Source organism: Tachypleus tridentatus, chromosome 4 (genome assembly GCF_004210375.1).
Source record: "Tachypleus tridentatus isolate NWPU-2018 chromosome 4, ASM421037v1, whole genome shotgun sequence".
In the NCBI taxonomy this organism is placed as follows: domain Eukaryota; kingdom Metazoa; phylum Arthropoda; class Merostomata; order Xiphosura; family Limulidae; genus Tachypleus; species Tachypleus tridentatus.
The window spans coordinates 37,645,778-37,669,132 of record NC_134828.1 but is presented as its reverse complement, the minus strand read 5'-3'; the positions used below and the strand labels follow the sequence as shown (position 1 = coordinate 37,669,132).

Sequence of the window (23,355 nt, the reverse complement as noted above, 5' to 3'; positions counted from 1 at the left end):
CTGTCCTTGGATAACATTGCAGAATCCACTGGTCAGCCCCTCCCACCATGGCTTATTATAGTCCCTCAAATGTGACCTTTCTTTAAGTCATCTGAAAAAGGCAGATACTCCTGATTGGAAGTATTTTCTTTTATTTACTGAACATCTTTTGAACAATCATTCCATTCCAGTTTATACGGATGGTTCCAAATCAGGTAATTCTGTTGGCTCTGCCATGGTTTGTTGCGGTTTGGTGGTTGCACGCAGAAACCCCTCTATGGCTTCTATGTTCACTGGTGAACTGTACACCATATCTCTTGCCCTGGATCATATTGAAGCTGAGCAGTACTCCAACTGCACTATTTATACTGACTCGCTTAGTTCTCTACTGGCCCTGAAATCACTTCACGTTGGCTCACACCCTGTTTTCGCTGATATTAAAAAACCGACTGGCTCGTTTCTCATTAACATTTACTTCTATCCTGTTTTTCTGGATACCAGGCCACGTTGGTATTTGTGGGAATGCGCTTGCAGACACGACAGCTAAATCTATCTGCTCTGGCACTATCACCACTGTGCCTATTTCGTACATGGACTAACGGTCCTGTATTCAAGGCTCAGCTCCGTGCCAGCTGGCAGTCCACTTGGAGTGAGCAATGCGACAACAGGCTTTTTCAAATAAAACCCTATATTGGGCTTTAACTGTCTAGCTTCTGTAAGGTTCAGAAGGAGGAAGTTGTTCTAACTAGACTACGCATTCATCACAGTTTTATAACTCATCATTTTTCTTTTTTATCTGGAACTGCTGCACCAATGTGTAGTTTGTGTAACACTCAAATCACTGTAAGCCACATTTTACTTTCTTGCCATCGTTACGAATCTCAACATCGGCACTATTTAAACATGTTTTATCCCAAGGTTTTTCTGTAACATTGGACAGTGTTATTGGTGATGGTGACACTGTCCACCTTGATAAAGTTTTTAGTTTTTTAATGGCCATTAATCTTTTTAATCTCATTTAAGTGTTGGATATTTATACATTATACCTTTTTAATTGTGGTTCCATTTTCAGAGTCTCAATCTCTAGTTCAATTTGAAATTGGAAAATGGACAGAATATTAAATAACTCTACACCGGGACTGGAAAGGCCAACTTCATGTGACTAACGCTGTTGTTTGAACTGTCCGTTTGAACTACCCATTAGTCTTCCTGGTGAGTTGTTATTACAATTTTGCTGCATGTCTTTTAACACTTTTAGTACTTTACCTTTTGGTACTGGCCATAATAACACATAACCCGGAACCAGGACTGGAAAGACCAATTTCAGGTGACTGATGGTGGTTCTTGTACTTACCTGTTAGTCTTCCTGGCGGGTTATAATCATTACCATTCTGCTACAGGAAGTCCTTTACAATTTTGTAGACTGGATGTCAACATTGGTTTTATGCCATTTTCTGTTTTTAATTGCTGTTTTGTTTTTACCTTCGTTTCCTTTTACGAATTTTACTACATTTACTTTACTTTTACCTTTTAACTGGACATTTGGCTATTATTATTATGATTTTGCTACATGTCTTTTAAAACTTTTATTATTTTTCCTGTTGATAATGGCTGTTATGACACATAACCTGGAACCAGGACTGGAAAGGCCAACTTCAAGTGACTGACAGTGGTTCTTGTACTTTCCTGTTAGTCTTCCTGGTTGGTTATGATCATTACCATTTTGCTAGAGAAAGTACTTTACAATTTCTCTTACTCTGCTTTCTCTCTTAACATTGTAGACTAGGTGTCAACATTGGTTTTATGCTTTCTCTGTTTTTCAATGATGTTTTGTTTTACCTTCATTTCCTTTTATGTATTTTACTACATTTATTTTTACCTTTTTACTGGACATTTGGTGCAGATAGCCGAGCTGCTTTGTGTCATAAAACACTAAATCAACCAATCAATTCCATAAACTCTCCACCTTTCTTTTTTTCCCATTTGTTATCCCTCTACCCTCTTCTCATTGTCACCTTTCACATGAGTGACTCCACTCCCTCTTTTTGTAACCAATATGCTTGAGTCTTGTGGGGTTATTTGTACATATTTTCATGTCCATTTCAGAATGTATCATCTATCCATTGTCATAGAAAAATATGGCACTGGGGGAGTTATTGCTCATGCTTATTTTTCAAATTAAGTTTAATGATAATCAGTTGCTTTTTTTACAGTAAAAGAACTTTGTGGTAGTAACCTAATAAAGTCCAATCAGAGCTAGGTACACCTTTGGTGTCTCCCCAACACAAATCCTCCCTCACACACATGCTCCAGTCTCGAAGCAGAGCACATTCTCAGTTTTTAGCCACTGGGGTGGTCAACTTTGATAGTTTTTCACCAATTATGCAGTATTTACAGAGAGAATCCAAATAAGCAAATGATGTAGGAAGTATGATAGGGGTGTACATGTCAGTTTAGTGTAAGCTATATCCTGTTGTGTACTAATTTCACAGTAGTTTTGACCAGCCAGATGGGGCTAAATATCCATCCATTCTGTTATGTACAAAATTTGTTTGGTCATGTAACTTTTCACCTATCTCTGCAACACATGGGCTTGTTTTATCTTCCTGTCATAACTTGAACCAAGTGAAAAGTATATCTTTAACAAGATGGATGCAGTCTCCCATGAACACTACCCCTCCAGTAAGTTCTTACTATAGGGTATTACACTCCATGGCTTTTCACCTTCTCAGAAAGAAGTTCATATAAAATTTGCAATTTCACTGGCCCATTCATCACATCAGTGTGGAATTCTAGCTATAGTGTGCAGAGAGGTAGATGAATCATTTCAAAATTTAGCATTTTCTTTTCCTGAAAATATGTTTCTGATTAATAATTACCTCTTCACACCCCCTCATTCTTCCACACCATTACTGGTGCATATGTTTTATCTAAGAATTTCAAGTGCTCATGGGATTCTACTGTGTAAGGGGGACCTATTACCCTCATGTTGGTGGAGGGCTATTGTCACATGGTGGTTACATCACACACTGCACTGGTCACAGAAAAGTGCATTTCTTAAATGGGATATAGTTCATATAGTTTGTGGCATGCACAAAATAAAGGCAGGAAGAATAGCTACTTTGTGTAGAGATGTAAGTAGTTATTGAAATACATTGTCAGGTGAGGTAAATGGTAATATTCAGATGTATACACATTAAAATTAGTTTAAATTAGTAGGGAACTGTATGTATTTATATTACCAAGGTTTTCTAACTTAAGTCTTAAGAAGTAACACAATTAAAGATCAGCTTCCTCTATGTACTTGTTAATAAATTTGAATATCATTTTCTTATGGTCATTCCACGAAACTTCATTTTTTCCCATTGTTGTTGTACTTTTATTTCATTTTAATAGATTCACAAAAAGTGATTTAGTCGCTACATACTAGTGTTTTTATGATCAGGGCCATTGAGAGCCATTACAGGCCCCAGAGCAGCAAGCATTAAGGGGACTCACCACACACATCAAGCAGCAAGGCATTATATATATATAGGCTCTCCTCATGGGCCCCATGGCACTGTCCCCCTGACCTCCCTTCTCGTTGGGTCTGTTTATGCTCATTTATATTCTACTTGCATTAATTTGTTGCTGTTTTTTTTCTAAAAATACTTAATATCAAATTAATTGATAATGGAACCTACAAGGCAGGAATCTATATTAGTTTAATATTAGCAACTAGTGTGAATATCATAGAAAAATTGTGGTTGGTGAACATTTAAGTAGAAGTGACCATTGCATTATTAGGTTTGGGATCTTACTTTATGTAAAATTTAAGAAGAATAGTACTCTGATTCCAAGTTTCAGGAAGGCCAGTTTTGTTTGAATGAGATGTAATCTGGCTTCTGTAGATTGGACTAAAGAGTTGGGAGGGGATTTTAAACAGATATGGAAAGCATTTAGGGAAATATTGGTATGCATACAGAACATAGAGAGTAAAAATAGGCAATAGAGTGGAATAAGCCAGTATAGTGTAGTAAAGGTTTAAGAGATTGTATTAGGGATAATCATAATAAATTCAAAGAAATTAAACTTACTGGAAATAATAACTTGGAGGACTATAGAAAATCAAGAGAGCTAGTTAAAGAGGAAGTTAAAAGGGAAAAAATTGTATGTGAAAGATGGTTGGCTAGAAAGTTAAACCAAACAATAAGGTATTCTTTAGGTATGTTATGGCTAAGCAAAATATTAAGATGGGGTTAGGCATTTTAAAAATTATAGTGGAGAGTTGATTTCAGAAGATTATTAGATAGTAAACTTATTAACTTATACACGGGGAAAATTTGATACAAAAGATACTTTAAATTCTGAAACTGTAACAGAAAAGATGGGAAAGCTAGAAATCGGTAAGTTTCCTGGGCCAGACTAGTTTTGTCTGTAGTTTTAAAGGAACTTAAGGGTATTGATAATATAGATCCATAAGAACAATGTCAATAGAGTAATGGGTCATAAATTCAAATTTTAGCAGCACAGGGGTTTTATCAGTATTGCTTTTCAAACATAGTGGTTGGGGTTTGGAATGAACTGCCTTCAAGAGTGGTGGAAGCAGAAAAGTTTAACTGAGTTAAAGAAAAGGTTGGATGAACATATGAGTAGTAAGGGGTGGTTATAGTTGGGAGCTTGAAGGGATGTCCCTGATGGCCTAATAAGCTTCTTTTTATCTCTTGAAAATTTTAACTTTGCATTTGATAGTGTATTTCTCATTGTAGACATTTTAAATAATCAAAGCATTCATGACAATAACCCCAGTACTTTAGTTACTGGTGTTCCTGTTTTAATAAGTGAACAGTTTTATAGTTTTATGTCAGTTGTTTAATTATGTCTATTTATAAAAGCATTTTTCAAAACTATTAAATATTTTGTTTGATTTCAACTTCTGTTAACCCTTTCATGATGGGTCATAGGTCAAAGGCCATGTCATTATGTTTGTTGGCTTGCATTTAAAATTTTATTGACCTACCATTTTGTGAATTTATGTCAATAAGTTTGGAATCAAATTGTAGATTACAATTCAAACTTTAATATTATGTATGAGATAATTTCTTAATTTAAAAATAAATATTAAAAGAACACCTAAATATAGATTTTAGTGAGTCATGTGGTATGTTTAAATTTAGATGTTTGTGATGTTAAAATACTAAATCTATAGTTTCATACAAATTAGAAACTCAAATCACTAATATTAATAAGCAAGAATATAAAATGAGAACCACATGCCCTTTTATTTTGCTGAGGTATGGCTTATGTACTGAATCAAATGCAGTTGCCCAGTTCACCTCTTTCCATTTTTGAAAACAGTCCCTTATGTACACTTATTTCAGTATATGATGTGAATAACCAATTGACAGCTGTGAATGTCCCCTAGTGGTGTTTCAGCCATTTTAATCTGTGAAAAGGCTACTACATTCTTTCGAACAAATATTTCGATGAGGTATAGCATGTTTTTAGTCTGCTTGAAGTTTCATGTTTGTTTGTTTTTTTTTAAATCTAAATGCACCTCAGTTACCAAGCTTAATAAATTATAGTGGAATTTCATGGTATCAGTATAGTTACTTAAAAAAAAATTAGTTATTTAATTGTATATATGAAACCTAAAAAAAATTGTTTGATACCATTCACATATGAAATTTATAAGGCTTAGCAATCTATATCCAGTAGCAATCAAGTTCAAAGGTCAAAGTAAGAAGAGATAATTGTTTGCTTTACCTGTTGATTTATTGTTTTGTATTTTAAGCAAAATAAGTTTAATATATTTCTAAGTAGTAATAATCTATATATATGTGTGTATTGTATAGTAACTGAAATGTCTGTGTATTACAAAATACTAGTTTACTAAAACACAGCCATGTGTTAAAACACAAGACATGGAAAGTTAAGGGTCAATTTTATATTATTGGATATGGACATAAATGCACCTGCACTGCATCAGTTGAAATTGTAATGTTAGCTATGCTTGATTGGAAGGTTAATATAATAAAAAAAATAATATATATATGTAAATACATAAGTTATGAGACTTAAGTTACTTAAACTAAACATTTGCATTTTTGTGTTATAATATGTAGTCATTCTAGTGCCAAAAAAGCATAATTTATATTTATATCCTAATTTTTTTTCATGTTGGTTACAAGGTTGGTCAAATGATAGATCCTACATAGAGTATAGAAAAATCACATCAGATATAAAATCTTACTGAAAACAAACATTTGAAATATATTTAAGAGGTTTTAGAGATTATGCAAATAATATTTGAAGAGTAGTATTTTTAATCATAACCTGAAATTACTTTGTACTTTGACTAGTAATGAAACAGACTTGATATTTTCACAAACAAATCTTTAGTAAAAATATTTCATTAAAAGTCTGAAATTTTGTATACAAATTACTTGTAATCTTTACTAAAAGTCTTCCAAAATTTATGAAGATATACGTGCAAATACTTAACGTGTGTACCAGTCATGAAAGGGTAAACGTAAGATTTCTAGCTTGGATTATTTTTTCTTTTTTTTTCAGTCAAACTATTCCTCCAGATAAGCTACATGGGGATCCTCTTGACATGATGCAATACTTCAGGATGTTTTCTTGTTGTCGAATTCCTGAAATTCCTGTTGATCGTCAGGAAATTCCTAGTCTTGACTCAAAGTCACCCACTCATATAGTAGTAGCTCACAATAATCAAGTTAGTAGATTATGCTGTTTTTACTGCAATTTTAGGCATTCTGGAAGAGTAAGTTCTGTACGGGGGGATCATTGTATGCACCATACCCCCCAACACACACACACACACTTAAAATGAAGGGGAGATGTATACCCCCATCATAAAGCATTAAATGCCTAATGTGCTTCTCAGACACATCCATCTTCATAAGGGTTTATTTGATTAATGATCTGAAAAAGTGGAGTTGGGTTAGTTTCTTTTTTGTCTGAACATTTTTATACATGTCTTGTATTTTAGTCATTAAAGCCTTTTACAAAGACATAAATGATGATACACTTTCTATATTAAATTTTTGGACATTATTTATGGGATGACCTGATATATATTGCAGCTTAGTTGTGTTGATATTAAGTACATGCTTCTTTATTGGCCCATTGTAGTTCATCAGTTTTATCAAAGTTAATTTAAATTCAGTGGAATGTTGTGCTTACAGATATTTATTCTAAAAAAAAGTTTAATATCTTAAAATCAAATACTGAATTTTTAAAATGATTTCTGAAGGAAAATAAGAAGTTTAAGCTCTGTAAATTCTGTTGCTGATTTGGTATTATTTAGCATATATTGGTAATATATACTTACTAATAGCTGTTTAAATGGTAAAAGAAATGTTTGAGTATTTCAAAATACAATGATATATTTCTTTAATCAAAGTTTTTGAAACAATTTTGACTTTAGGTCTGTGTGGCTTTATACTGAAATATGCATAATTTATCTTGTAGTTTAATAGTAAAATTTCAAATGAAGAAAGAAAAAGCCTATCTCTCTATAAATTTAAAAATATATTAGTTATATGTTTCTATTTTAAAAATAGTTATTTTATGATAAAGTATCAACTTTTTTCTTTTCACAATTAGTTTTTCCGAATAAATGTGTATGGTGCTGATGGCTTACCTTTGGATGCGATTCAGCTTTTGGACCAGCTACATATTGTGGTGGAACAATCCCAACACGAGGTAGATCCCATTGGTCTTCTCACTACTCAGCATCGAGACATCTGGGCTAAAGCTTATAGTAGGCTCTGTAAAGGTAAATTAAATAATTTGCTTGTCACATAGATCCTGGTGAGGTATGCATCAATTTGTTTTAAACATGAAAGCTAGAATTGCTTATTTGGATCATTATTATTGTTGAGTAACATTTGTCTAGCACTTGAACCATATGGACTATGAGAGGTGTAATATGTGGCCTTCACTTTTTTGACTATATTTCCATAAAGTATAAAACTTCCTTACTACAAGTTGACAGCTTAATTCAGGGATATGTATAGTGTGATTGAAAAATTCCTTGGAAACTAAAAAGGCCTTATAATAGTAGTTTGGCAATATGTATATATCCTTTTAGAATTGAAGCTTGTGTAATGTTAAAATTTGAACTAGAAACTATTTTATTGCCTTGTTTATTGATATACTTTGATAATAAAAAAGTTTCATTAAATTTTGAATCTGATTGCAATAGATAGTGAAATGCACGTTTTTAACCTACCCCATAACAAGAGGTTAAACCAAAATGTATTCAAATAAAAGTAGTTTTTTGTTACATCAATATTGTAGTGGTCATTGAATGGGCCATAATAATACATTAACAATAAAACTGCTTTACCAACTCTATGAAAATGAGTGAGGGTCAGTATGCATGCCACTATCTTTTTCAAACTACCATTCAATAAGGTGTAAATTTAAGGTCAGAATTATCAACCAATTATTTTTACCTTCACTGTTGATTTAGTGACAGTTTGTGCTAGATGAGAGTGAGTTACAGATACAGAGATACTGACAAAGCTATAGAATATGCAGTTTGAAAGTCTGAGAGATTATGCACATATGAGATGCAAACTAGTGCATGGCAGACAAAAGTATCTTGTTCTTCACATAGTCTTCACTTTTCACTCTGACTTGTGAGAGTCTGAATCAGCCTGATTGCACCAATTCACAGACATGTCTTATCCACGGATACCCTTTTTAACTCGCCTATTTTTTTTTTTTCCGAAACAGACTTGTACATTTTACTAATCGTATGCCATTTTTCTTGTAAATATATTTGGTGAATTTGGAATTATAATAAATATTCCTTTTTCTATATGGGGTCAGTCCAGTGCACTGAACTTGTGCATATTATGTTAATCAGTTTAATGCTGAATGTCTGACGAAAATGAGATTATTCCTATTTGTTGTTGCATCATGTACTTCAGAATTCTAGGCAGAATATAATAATGAATTATGCTGAATTTTGACCTTTCTGCCAGTCATTCCTACTTCATATAAGAAGACTGGTACCTCCTAATCATTTCCTGATATTAATTTTGGGTATTTCAGTAAATTCAGCATTTGGGGATAAATGTGTGTATTTTAACTTTATATTTTTAGAATTAGAATTAATTTCAGATACACTCTTTAATATGTACTTCTGTATTCCTTTCCTTCCACATGGTCTCATATGCAGTAATGATTTTAGAGCTTTAGGATAGCTTAATCTTGAATATATTTGAATAAATTAAAGTTGTTGGGTTTTTTTTCTATGTGTTCTGATTAATCTACCAAAAAAAACATGGATGACATCATTATAACATGTTTCATCATAGGAAGTCTGTTGAACTGCCCTGTATACAAAAGTTTAAAAGTTGATGTTTATCAATAGCAACAGGCTTAAGAGTATTACAACAGAAAGTTATTGCATTAAAAAACTACCATAAATACAAATCTGAATTTAACAAAAAAAGTAGACACATTAAATAACTTAGCAGCTCATTCCTGCTTTCTGTGAGCAGGACGAGCAATCCTTGAAGTAACAACTTGTGTTTATAGTATTTACTGCATGTGAGTCCTTATACTGAAATATTATGTTACTCATTGTAAAGGAAAATAATTTTTCATTTTCTAAGCAAAATACATAGATGACTCTAGCATTAATTAATATGGGTAATTGAAGAACTGATAGCATTTTTGTGCACATGACTTATGTCTTTAGGGATTTTGTATGGATAAAATCATTGACATATATAAGCATCTTTTAGCTTAGAAATGTGTGTTTATAAAGCCAGTAGAATCTTTATGAATTCTACCAGTAATTATAGGGTTTACAGACTTCTCACTGCTACTCAGTACATGAATATTTGTTAGAACAATTGAACAGATTTGACATTTTGTATATGATCTCAGTGAGCAAACCAATATATGTGGTGACTAGTGGTATTTTTGAAACACTTCTTTTTCTTTGTTCTTTTAGTCAATGAGGAAGAATGGTTAAACTCATGAAACAAATTAGCTTTTTTAAGGAATAGCTTTTGTGTAAGCACATATATGCATCTTTACGTATAATCATATGGAGTGTTTGTGACATTTATTCAGTCATTTTAACATCACAGTTGGACAGAAAGAATATAGTTTGGTATGTCGGCATGGAAACTAGAGAAACAACCACATGAGCAAACTAAAAGTTTGTACAGTTGAAAAGACTAGGATAAGAATAACAGTACTGATATTTTTTCTGTAGTGTGTAACAAATAATAATAATGTTGTTGGTTAATCTGTGTTGTGACACGTGAAGAGTTCAGGCTTCAGTCTAGAGCGATGATTGTTTAAATAATCAAACATTCCAACTACAGATGACTGACTACATTATATTAAATGATTTTGAATGTGTAAGTCAGTAAGCTACTTGACAGTTTTAGCCAATATGAAGCTATGATGGAATAGAACGAATCAGAACTACATTTTTACATCGTGTGATATGTTGCAGATAGTGTAATGTCCCTAAAAGTTAATCACTCTTGGGAAGAACATGTAACAACTTGTTCCATCATAAAATATTCATATATGCAGTTCGTAAAAAATGTGTTTAGATAAAACATTTAGAATCTCCAAGATGGGGATATTCCTTGTATTTAATTGTATTGGAAAGAAAAATGCCCAGTGATCTTCTTTATGCCATCCTGTATCACTGGGTCAAGTTTGGTGCTGTTGATCACAAAATGTGGGAATGTATAAGTAACAGATACACATATTGATGTTTATTTATATAGGTTAATCTTTGTACATATAGTGTTGTCTTTCAGGAGTTCCCCATTATATGTTGTGATGTATTCCTGGAAAATGGGATGTATGTCTGAAATGAGGTTAAGCACTCAATCTTTAGATGTATTGTGGGGGATGCATTCGTGAAAAAGTTCAGTCCATTCTTGAAAAACTTTTTTCAAGGGTGTAACATGTATTTGTATACAAAATATTAATTTTAGAAATATAAGTGCTAGGGCTAATTGTTTTCCTGGGTTTCTTTTAATGAGGCACTTCACTATAACTAGGTTAACCGCCTTGGAGCCATGTTGAAAATGTGAAAACAAGTCTTTTTTTTTTTTCTGCATGTGAAAAAATAACATGTTTAGACATTGGCATGCAAATACAGCTTGTTTAAGGGAGATCCAGTGTATAAAGCATCCAAGTACAATGGAAAATATTTAAACTTCTTCAATGACATATAAACTTTGTAAAAAGCATTTACTAATGCTTACATTATCAAGTGTAATTCCTTAGGTTAATAAATATGCTAGTACAAAGACAAATATATCATTGACTTGAAACGTGTATTCAGTCTTGGGATTCTTTTATATTTTATGAAGAAAGTGAGTGATTTCACTTAATTTGTTTTTGGTTAAACTCTTTGCACTGAATGTTGTAACAGGCAGAAACATAAAATTACTCATCATGATACATTGTGTAGATGAAACTTCATTGGTCTTAAAAGGTACAGAGAAAAATGGCTAATTTAAAAGTTAATAATTAGTCATCTCTATTCTTTATCTAGTCATTCTGTGGATTGTGCTGACCACATAATCCTGAAGTGTCCAACAGTTTCCATCCATAATGTTAGAAAAACATGTAGAAATAACTCTTGATAGAAATTAGTAAAAACTCTGTAACCCGAGCACTTTTGAAAGGTGGACCTTTTTTCTTCAGGGGTAAACATGGAACCAGTCCATCTTCTTTTTTTGAAGGTATTCAAGTTATAGGGTTTTTATTAATTTCTGTCAAAGTTTCCATCCTATAGCTTTTAACATATCTTATGTACCTTCACAAAATTCTTCAAACTTTTGGTAAATATTACAAGGCTTTTGTAGACAAAATAAAACCAGAATTTGTAGTTCAATATTTTTACTAAACATTTCATGAATATATATGGAGTCAAAGTTTTGACTGTTCAAAATGTTAAGTATTTTTTGATGTTACGATTTAAAATAGTTTTTGCTCTCTGAAAATTTTCAAATTTCACTTTAATAATTTCTGAAATTTCTCAAATAAATATTGAACTTTTTTAAAAAATAAAAAATTAGGTTTGATATATTATTTTCTCTATCCTGACTGTATAAGGTTAGTCAATTTGACTGACATTTTAACATTGTAAAGATTGAAAAAAATGCAAAAAAGAATGAATAGTCTTTAGTATTGACCATGAAGTTTCAGAGTACTTTTGACCTTTTCACATCTATTTCATGTTTATTTCACTGTTAAAACATAAAACAATGAATTACCGTTTCTGCGCTGACTGTTCACATGACACAATTATATGAAACCATTTGTATCAAATAAGCTCATCCAGCACAGTTACTAGAACTTTCCCACAGAGTACCTTTAAAGTTCAGCTCCACAAGAGAGGATTTATTGGTTTGTTTGATTACAGTGTTTACAATGAGAATTATGTAAAGTATTAAAAATGCATGAGTTTTATGATATTTTTCCATACAAAGTCCAGGTTGATTCAATAAACTTGATACCTCTTGGGTTAATTTGAATTTAGCTGTATAGGTGTATAAATTTCATAAGTATTTATGCTTAATGTGAAATTATTTTTTATTAAAAACATAACACAAATAAAACACAGAAAAAACAATGATTTGTAGTTCTTTTAGTGTTATAAAATTGATTTGTACTCATGTGCTGTACTAGCTGAGTTGCTATAAGCCTTGTTTTTATCTCGAATTGAGAGGGAAGACAAATTAATTTTTGTAGATTTCAAATATGCATCTTAGGAAACCTAAGCATTATGAAATTACTATGGTTGTAGAACGTTGTAATGTATCTAATTAAACTATATGTAGGTTAGAGAAACAATTTACTCAACAGACTTTACAATTTCTAGTGAAATAAAAGCTTTACATTCAAGCCAATTACAAAGGTTATTGTATTTATGTAATTTAGAATTTGCTCTTTCTGTTAGTTGTAAACATATGCTTAAGAGAAGTAAGTGTGGAAAATATATTGATATCTCAACAAATCAAAAAGTGGAAGATCCTTATTTTATATAATAAGCAAATGTATATGGTAAGCAAAACAGAATATAAACAGAAATTTATATGCAAAAACGGCTCGTTTGGGCTGAGAAAACACTTTACATAGAAGAGCGAACAACGTTTCGACCTTCTTCGGTCATCGTCAGGTTCACAAAGAAAGTGGGTTTCTCGTCATCACTGAGAATATAAACAGAGTTAAAAACAAGAAGACATGATAAATGACACTATACTTTTTAGCATTTTTAAAATATTTTCTTTCATATTGAGAAATTAAAATATATAATATCAAAATTTCAATCGTAAACCAAGTTGTGATGTCAGTATTATTTGTATAAAATTATTATAAAGTTGTTTAATTAAAATGTCATGACATGCACCATTTGATGAGTTGATTAAATGTTTATCCAGCTACAGCTGTGCTTTCATTTTTATGTTGTTTCAAACATCATCTTTACTTTGAAACTAGTACTATTAAGTCATTTTGCAATATATAGTTGTGGTATTTAATGTGCCTTTTTCATATTTTGGACACTTTCTTACAGTTTTCTCACATTGTACTTGTATGAAATTGAGTTATCAATTTTATGTTAATGGTCAAGATAGACCTGTGACCATTTGAACGTTGATGCAACTTTAATTTAACCATTATAACTCTCCAGGGTTCTCAGTTTTTTACAATTCTCACATATTCTATCACTAAATTCATTCCTTTATTCTAGGCATCTATTTGATTTTTGGTATTCTTCTTTTGCACTTCATTTGCAGTCCTATGCAAAATAGCATTTGCAAAGGTGCTGATTTTTCTTCTTACTTGATCAAACCAGTGTAGTTTCTTTCTTCGATTATTATCTGCTAATGGTTCATAGATAACAGTCTTCTGTACAATTTATATTTGTACTTAAACTGTTTATTCTGTACATGATATGGGGCTTCTACTATCTTTTTCCAGACTGTTTGTAATGGTCCATGTCTCGTGCCCATATAGTGTTGTTGAGATAACTGCAACATGGAGATAATTTTGTTTTTCAGGAAGGCTGGTATGGGTATTAACACTTTTACTAATAAAGCAGAGGACAATGTTTCAACCTTCTTAGGTCATCTTCAGCCTGAAGATGGCATAAGAAGGTTGAAACATTGTTCTCTGCTTTATTAGTTAAAGTGTTAATACCCATACCAACTGTCCTGAGATACATTTTTACTTCAAGTGGGTTTCGTGTTATCATGAAATTTTGTTTTTAATCTGATGTCCTTACATGTCCAAGTTTTCATGAGTGTGGTAAGCTGTTCTGTGGGTGAGGCCAGTCTGATTTTTATTTCTCTTTATAATTTCCTATCTTCTATGATGTTTACTCCAAGATAATTACTCTTGCTCCTTTCTGCCCTAGGGGCAAAAATATTGCAGTCAGGTCTGTGTGTTTGTCTGTCTGTGTTACCACACACATTTTTTACTTTCTTTGGAACTGAGAAATTAAAATGTGTATAATATCAAAATATTTAAGGGGGTTCATGCCTCACATTTGTGTGAGAAATAAATGATAATTTCTTTGGAAAAAGCAGGAACTAATCTCATATTTTCCCTCACAAAGGTTTAATACCCCTTACGAAGAGTAATTCAAAATATTTATTGTGAACGTCTTTCAGATTAACATTTTTATTTTTATTTTCAACTACAGTTAGAATCAGATATTTGTCAAATCAAGTCTTGAGAATCACTACTGGTAACAAATCACCCTTGCCCCCCTCAAGAGGCAAGGATATTGTTGTGTCTGTGCATTTGTGTTTGTTTGTGTTTCCACAAGCATGTCTCGAAAACTAATAGACCAACGTGCACAAAATTTTTATGCAAGACATGAAGTTAGTATGGGACAGTCCTCCCAAACTTGATCTAGTTGTGGATCACTTTGATTATGATTTTTTTTTTTTATAATGGGAAGGCAGGGCATTGTCTAACATTCAGGTAAACAACTCTGGAAAGTGTAATTGGATTTATACTAAATTTCATGAACACATAAAGGTTAGGACTAGTGTGATGACTACAGAAATGTTTTCAAAAGTGAAATTTGACATTATTCTATATAAATGCATACAATCTTGAAAAGGAGTGGCAGGGTGAGGGGATGCAGTTTCTTTGATATCTGTTGTTTTTCTTGTTAAATTTGTTGACTGTATACAAGAAACTCTTCTCTAATTTTGATATCCTGCAAGTGTTGCACAATCAGTACTAAAACTAGAAATTATTACCTCTTTGCTTTTTTCTGCACTTCACACCATATTCTTTTACTGTTTTGTGCAGCATAGTTTTTAAAATCTGTTAATTATTCTGATGATGCTGCAGTTAGAAGCATATATTTATTGGATCAGACCTTAGGAATAGCTACTAGAAACATGCAAGCCACTACAACCTGTTTCATGATAAAATGGTTAATAATTAAGTGGGCTTCCATCACCAGGCTTGCCTGGCAAGGAGGATGTCTGGACATTTGTAAGGAGGGGAAGCTTCAAAGGGTAGATGAACTTTATGGAGCCAGTGGCCATCCAGATTTGAAAAGGAGATGATAATCACCAACTCATCTGATGAAGACTCATGTTAACAGTACATGTTCTAGATTAAAATTTGTGTTCTTATCTGTAGAAATATTTTTAATCATTTTCATCATCTTTATAAATATTGTGAATTACTTTTAGTAAAGGATGTTAGGTCTTTGTGAAGAAATGTTTTGTTTTTCATTACTGTTTCATTCTCATACACATCTAATGAAGATTTAGTTTGAAGTATCATTCATTTGTGCATGTTTTCATTGAAATTATTGGTTTTACTTTTCAGAAAGAAATAATGAAGAATTGCTCCGTACTATACATCAAAGTATTTTTTTATTATGTCTGGACAAACCTTTAATTGGATTTGATAAAGGTAACAGAGAAACTCATGCAGGGTATCAGGTTATTCATGGTGGTGGTAAATATGGCAATAGTGGAAATCGATGGTTTGATAAAACCCTGCAGGTAGGGACAAATGTATTGTTAATTAGGTGTTGGCCAGTAATCATAAGCATTTGTTCATCTCTTCAAAAAAAGAAATGCAAAAGGCAAAACTTGAGACAAATTGTTAACAAGTTTATTCCGGGTAGCTCTGTATGACGTGTGAAACGTTGCACATTCACTGCTGAACATCCAAAGTCTGCAAAGGCGAAGTCCACGCTCACTAGTTGAAGTTTAACGTCACTCAACATCAATAACGATTATGCCCCCCGTGAGCATCAATAACTGCTTGGCATCTCCTGCCCATGGAAGCGATGAGATGACGAATCACATCCTGTGGAATGGCTGTCCACTTAGCCTGCAAAGCTGTTGCAAGCTGAGGTAGAGTCTGTGGTTGAGGTTGTCGCCGTCGCAGATGTCGGTCCAACTCGTCCCAAAGATGTTCGATGGGGTTTGAATCTGGTGATCTGGAGGACCAGGGAAGAACGTTGATGTTGTGGTGTCTCAAGAAGACAGTGGTGAGTCAGGCTGTGTGAGGACGGGCGTTGTCATGTTGAAAAACTTTGTTGACGTTCACCATGATGGGTTGCACATGGGGCCTAAGAATCTTGTCGACGGTTGAATACGGTCTGATCGAAATCCTACGCAGCCCTGGTATGGTTGAGGCAGTAGACGTCGCAGTGGTGGTCTTATCCTGAAGTTGACGTAACCAGATGTAGCGATCTTGTGCGGGCATGGTCACACGAGGTCTGCCAGATCGTGGACGGTCATGAGTTGATCCATGTTGTTGGTGACGATTCCACAGCCTTGTGATGGTGCTTGGGTGGACATTCACAGCTCTGGCAACATCTGATTGAGATTTGCCTGCTTCCAAGCGACCAATGGCATTGTTGCATTGTGCTTCAGTCAGTCTTGGCGTAACTGTATTGCATGTCGGTGGCTTAACACTGAGCTATGGAAACCGAGAACCCGTCACTTTTATAGGGATTTTGCACATGTTGCACTTGCAGAACATGCAGATCTTTCAAACAAATGTATTGGACACGAATGCGTTTTGGCAAAAAATCCGATGTTTCCCTCCATTTTCAAAGTGCACAACTTTTATTGTCATTTTGGTCTGACAATCAGTGCCTTAACACGTGTAACATCACATACTCTGAGCTTGTAACGTTATTACATATATTTCTCTTTAAAATAAAAGAAATATCCCTTTTGCATTTCTTTTTTTGAAAAGTATAGTAATTTTGAATATTTACACAAGAAATGGATGTTAATTAATACACAAATAAAGAAAAATAATGATTAGTATGTTTAATAATAGTATGTATAACATTCAATTCCAAACTTTTGAAGTTTCTATTTTTAGTATATTTTTACATACTTTAAAAATAATTTAAATTTTATCTGTAACTGCTCTTTATGAAATGTCATGGATAATATGAAATAAAATGATATTTTAAGTATATTTGCAGAATTTAATTTTTTATATTTACATAAAAAGAGTCAACATATGATACATGTATGTCATATTTTAGCTATGTAGCCTAACCATTGGAGATCTTTTTGTTTTTTTAACTTTATTTATATTTGTCTTTTATAATATTTTACTTGTTTATTTTTACAGCTAATTTAGTGAAGATAACATCATTGCTTTACTCCATAAAATCCCAATCAATCAATCAGTTGATTTGCTTTTTCTGTCATTTTTTACGTTATGAAGTTTCCAAAATTTGTTGTAAGACAATTTAAAGAAGCATTATAAGTATTTTATCGTAGAATTAAAAAATTTTTCTTGTTATTTGTTCAATCTGTTTCAACTTGTTTGATATTCATTAACATATTTATTTACATTATTCAATTTGACAGAATAAAAATTTCAGAAATGCTGCTTACCTCTATGCACCACTAACAGCTATTATGTCATTTACAATTGTTAAGGAATTTCCTGAACAAACTCCCACCCTTACAAGTATTTACATATTCTGTGCTAGGATATGATGTAATCACCATATTGTTGTAGCCCTCTTCCAATAGGAAGACAACACAACATTCATGCAAAACAATCCCTATGGGCATTAGCACATGATCATAGGCTCAGTCTTTCCCTGGCACAGCCTGAGTTCAGACATGTTTTTTTGTGTTTGTGTTTTCGTTTGATTTTTTATGTTTCTTGTTACCTTAATCATCTGTGTCTTTTATGCTAAATTGATTTTGTCCTTCTTGGTTTTGTTTCCTTTACCTTATTGTAACTTCATTTTCTCAAGCCATCACATTTCTACTTTGGGCCTCTTTTAACAACACATGCCAAGTAAAATATTGATAAGAGAAAAAAAGTCCCAAAGCCCAGAAATTCCATTTTGGGAATTTTCTCTAATTGGGTTAACAGTAACCAGAAACACTTCACCTATTCAAGGACCTGACAATGAGATGTTCTATGTTATTTCTTTAGTTCAGTTGGTAGAGCACACTTTTAAGTTTGATAAGTCTTGGATTTCTTTCCATGATGAAGCACTTTCAATGTGTTAGATAATATCTACAACCTTACTGATCTGTGATGAATCATGGTATACCAATAAGTTAATTAAGGATGTTACCAATTTAATACATTAGGTCACTTGTTCCAATCTTCTTTTCTTGATTTTGAACTCATTGGTCCAAAGGATCTTTTGTCTGCCACTCCTCTTTAGGATACCCCTCTTCTGTTTACTTCTGTCAATAATTTACTTTTCCTACACAACTAGTCATTGCAGCTTTCAGTGATGACTCTTTTTGGAACAAATTCTGGGCTCTGATCTGTCAATGTCTGCCTTTCCCACTTTCTCTGTTCTTCCTTCTCTAGTAACTGTGGAGTTCTTCTTATTCATTTTCATAATTTCTCTCTGTCTCTTCATTTTTTTTTCTCCGCTGCTTCTCTTTTTTGTTCTCTTCCCATCAAACCTCTGTATTTTAGTCATTGCCAGGAAGTGGTATCATCTTTATTGGTGACAGGAGTATTATAACCTGTCTCCCACCTCACTCAGGGCTTTTATTTTTGTCTTTTTGTTATCTACACGAAGTCAGAGGAGTTTGGTACCCTGCCATTGAGTTATCAATTAATCACTTTCTTGTTGTTTCTTGAAACTGGATATATCACTTTTTCAGTCTGTATGAGTTCCTCTGTCCTTGGCTGTATTTAGCAAGGTAGATGTTTCAAATGTCTACCTTCACATTGCTGTTTACTCTAGGTAACATACTTCTTCCAGTGTGTCCTCTTTGTCCATAATAGTTATGTCTTTCAGTTCCATGCTGTTTCCTTCAGCCTTGCTACAGCCCCTTATATTTTTACCCATTTTATATGCTTCTTTGCTTAATATGTGTGTCTTTTGGCCTTAATTTCTGTTATTATGTGGTTGTCTAGGGCTTCTGGGCTCCAATCTTGATGAGAATAAGTGATTTCTACCTCCACTTTTCCTTGGGAAGCCTCTCACCTTGGCTGGCTTCTATTACTTTCCAAATTTGCTTTGTCTTTTACATGTTGTTTTTTTTCATTAGTTCCTGTATGGAGCAGGTTTAAGCTACGTGTATTCACATCACTGAAATTTTGGTATCTAAAACAGTGGTTCTTTGTACTCTTAAATCCCCCCCTTCCCTTGAACCTTTGGCCTCGTGCTTCTTGTGTCATTTACTGCTCAAAGATATTTTTTCATCTCCTTGCTTGTGATCACCTTTATTCAGACATATATATCTTGTACACCTCCTATACCCTCTGTTGAAAGCCAGTTAATATTCTTTCGTGACTGCTTCCTACTTCTGAAGACCTGGGCTGCTTGAAAGGGCAATCAGACATTTTCTTCCATCTTTCTTTCCACATTATACAATCGTTTTTATTGTTTGTTTGTTTTTGTCCTGTACAAGCTGTCCATTACTCTCTTGCTCAGACTGCTCCTTCTCATGCTAACTTGCATCACCTACTTTTACCATTGCAAACCTCCCCCTCCACTCAGAACTTTTCCCCCTTCCTCTTTAACTTGTTGGATTCACTTGGTGATGTGTCTTGCAACCAGTTTTGTGTGTTCTCCCAATAGATTTGGCATATCACAGCCTCTTTTCAATACCTGCTTTTGAAGCAGATCTAACAGACTGGTATATGAACTGCACCTATCATATTCATCTCACTTTACTTGCATCATTGGACAGTTTCATGTACTTCTGAATTTTATTTTCCTTCATTCATCATTTTCACTTACCTACAACTGCATTATAAAAAAAAAAATAAACATAAACTAAATAAGAGGAGGCAAGACTTGACAGTTGTCCCAACAATCTGTAATGAATCTATCTCCAGTCAACTGCACTAAGTTTCAGTTGGCTGTACAACTACAACTGAGTACAGTTTGTTTTCAATTCATATGTTACCTTGTGTAATGTAGTTGTGAAAATAGCTTCAAGCACTCTGCCTTTCTATTGCTGTGAGAACTAGACCTAGTTTTTTAATCGACAGTCCAGTTCTTATATATACTAAGTCATGGTTTCTAATATGTACAGTACATGATTTTTTAGTTTCTGAAGCTGTTAAACTTACCATCCACAAACTGGTGCTTGAAATTAAAGCCTCATTGTAGACCTATTGCTTTGTGAACATTTTTCATTTAATTGTGTGGCAGTAAGTAAGCAATAACTGCTGCATTCTCAAGACAATTGAGTTGTCCTTCTAATTAGTTGTTATAACTAATTGCATAAATTCTGAAGATACCAATAGTGTTGTTTCATGATTATTTTTATGTTGTGCCCTGTGTTTCATAAAATAATAGAGCAATTGAATTTTATAACAGAAATTTCAACCAATTAATCTGTAAAAAAAGTTTTAAAAAATTAACTGATGCATTTGAACTCTTCATAATTTTTTTAAAAAATTTCAGCTCAGTTTGACTTTATAAATTTCAACTAACTATTGCAACTTAATAAATTGATTCAGGGGACTACTTGCCAGGTCAAATGTTACGTGAGGAATTATATCCTACATTGTTTGTGCTTAATGCCATCAAACATTGCTGACCAGTTGTCAATGCTTCAGGAATAGTTATTCAAAATCTACATTGAGCAGGGGAAAACATAGTTCTAAACCAGGGGTTTCCAACCTTTTTGCACTCACGACATGAAAATGTAATTGATGAAATAAAATTAATGTTATCCCAAGCTACTTCTAACAAGGCTACGCGACCCCCCAGGGGGGTCGCGACCCACCGGTTGGGAACCCCTGTTCTAAACCTATCTGCACCTGCTCAGTTCCCACTATTGAGGTTGGTTTTTCTGCAAGACTTCTTCAGTATTATATCTGTACAATTGACATGACCATTTCTCTGCATTGTACAGAAAAGAAAAAGCACAAGGTGTGATCTTGCACTTACATATGGTTTGTACTTGATGTCTTTATTCATAGTAAGCAATTCCACTGTCTTTAATTAGGAACCCACTTCCAAATTAATATGCCTAACGGCAGTAGTTTATGCACTCTCCATTTTTCTTTTCAGTGTGTATTCTCCCCACTTCTGATTTTTGTGGAACATGGTTGGAAGAACCTTTACTTTCCCAGTTCCAAACCAGTAATAAAGTTGATGTGGAGAATTTTCTTTCCTTCAGTAAGAAACCATTTGAGTATACCCTTCATTTGATATGTAGGGCTGAGGTGTTCCATGGAGGTGTAGTACAGGACATCTCATTACAGTTTCTGGTGGATGTGTGTCTAGCCAGATGGAAGTTAAGTTTCCTTAAAACACGTGTGAGCCCCTTTTCCATCTTCCTAACATTACAATATCTATCTCTTAAGTATTTCACTAAGACAGAATGGCTAAGAACCCTAGACACACTACAGATGCTAATGTTCTGTCTAACTTTGCAACACATTACTAATGGCACTGGATTTATCCAGTTTTCTGTACTGTAAATCTTTCTGTAATGTAATTGAAATATCTCAATGAATAAATAACAAATTGTGCAAAGAGTATTCTTTCTTTGAGAAGGTCACCAAACAGATGCTGTTTTACCAGGTAACCCCTTGTCTTATAGAAGTAATGTCCCCTGGAATTTCCCTTTCTCTTGCTACTTCATAAAAACAACAACAACTTATCTTTCTAATTGATCAGCATTGGCTCCTCTACAATTTTTAGTGTTAGAATCTACTTCTTTTAGGAAAATGGACAGTTTCCTTACCTGAAAATGTATATCAAATAGATATTTACCTGTCTGTACTACCTTCTCATCCTTTTTCACCATTTCTTGTGCATTTTACTGCATTGTTAAGATCAACCTATAATCATGTACTAGTTCTCACAGGGATTACCATGTACAAAGGTTGAGTTGTATCAGTCTCATATGATTGAAATTATTTCAAAGACTGGTGCAGTACATGTGAACACACATAGGGATGGGTTTTCTTCAGAATTTATGAAATGCATAGGAAATTTCATGACAGTTTCAAACAAGGTAATAGATCTTAGTGGTGCAGAGGTAGAAATCTGAAACACATTTTCAGGTAAAGAAAATATCAACTTTGCCAATTCCAGTTGTAAAAAAATAAAAAAGAAGCAAAAAGTGACCAAGTTTTATTGATGACCTACAGTCTGATCTGTTACAATGCCATCAGGTCATTACTAGGTAACAGTATTTTTGCTGACATTATTAGCAGTCAAGATAAATTTATTTAAAAAGTATAGTTTATTTTCAGTAATTAATATGTTCTTTTACTAATCAACAGTGTTTCAATACAATAAATTTAACACTAATATTCTTCAAGTAAGGATTGTATAGTAACATTTGAATTGTCAGAATATTTTACTGCATACTAAAGTTCCCATTGAAGGGAAAATTTTAAGTTAACCTAAGCTCTATGTTAATTATACCAGCCACTGTGAAAAATAATTGTTGAGCATTTTAGTCATGCTGAGAGCTGCTCAGCAATGACAATTCTTCAAGTTAAATCAGAGTTTGAAATGTGAAAAATAGTATGATTAATTCCTAACAGTTTAATGTAGAATATCCTGCTTGTGAAATAAAATTTGGCATCAAAATTATTCATGCCTGTTTTTTCATCATTCCAGAAGTGAATGTTGAGTTTTGTCTGTGTATGCAGCTTTTCAAATGTAAACATGAGACAGAGGAATGCTTGGACAGACTCCAGACTACTTAATGTATACAAGACTGCTTACTATGCTCCTTAACCCTAACCATGCTCACCTGATGTCTTGCCATCAAACAAAATTTTGTAGATTTTGAACCAGTATAATTTGACATGAAAACATTCACAATGATGCAAATAAATATGCAATGAATCTTAAAACATTATTTATGGCTTATTCCTTAGTCTTCTAATCTTCTTATTAGG

General features: G+C 33.2%; 1 pseudogene across 1 annotated transcript in view; it reads left to right on the top strand.

The window, feature by feature from the left end:
- The window catches only part of LOC143248869 (carnitine O-acetyltransferase-like), a 64,464-nt pseudogene that overhangs the window by 27,227 nt on the left and 13,882 nt on the right, over positions 1-23,355 (top strand). Inside the window, exons 6-8 of the transcript XR_013027239.1 lie at positions 6,532-6,697; positions 7,591-7,762; positions 15,841-16,019. The product of XR_013027239.1 is annotated as a carnitine O-acetyltransferase-like (transcript). The remainder of the gene's footprint in view (positions 1-6,531; positions 6,698-7,590; positions 7,763-15,840; positions 16,020-23,355) is intronic.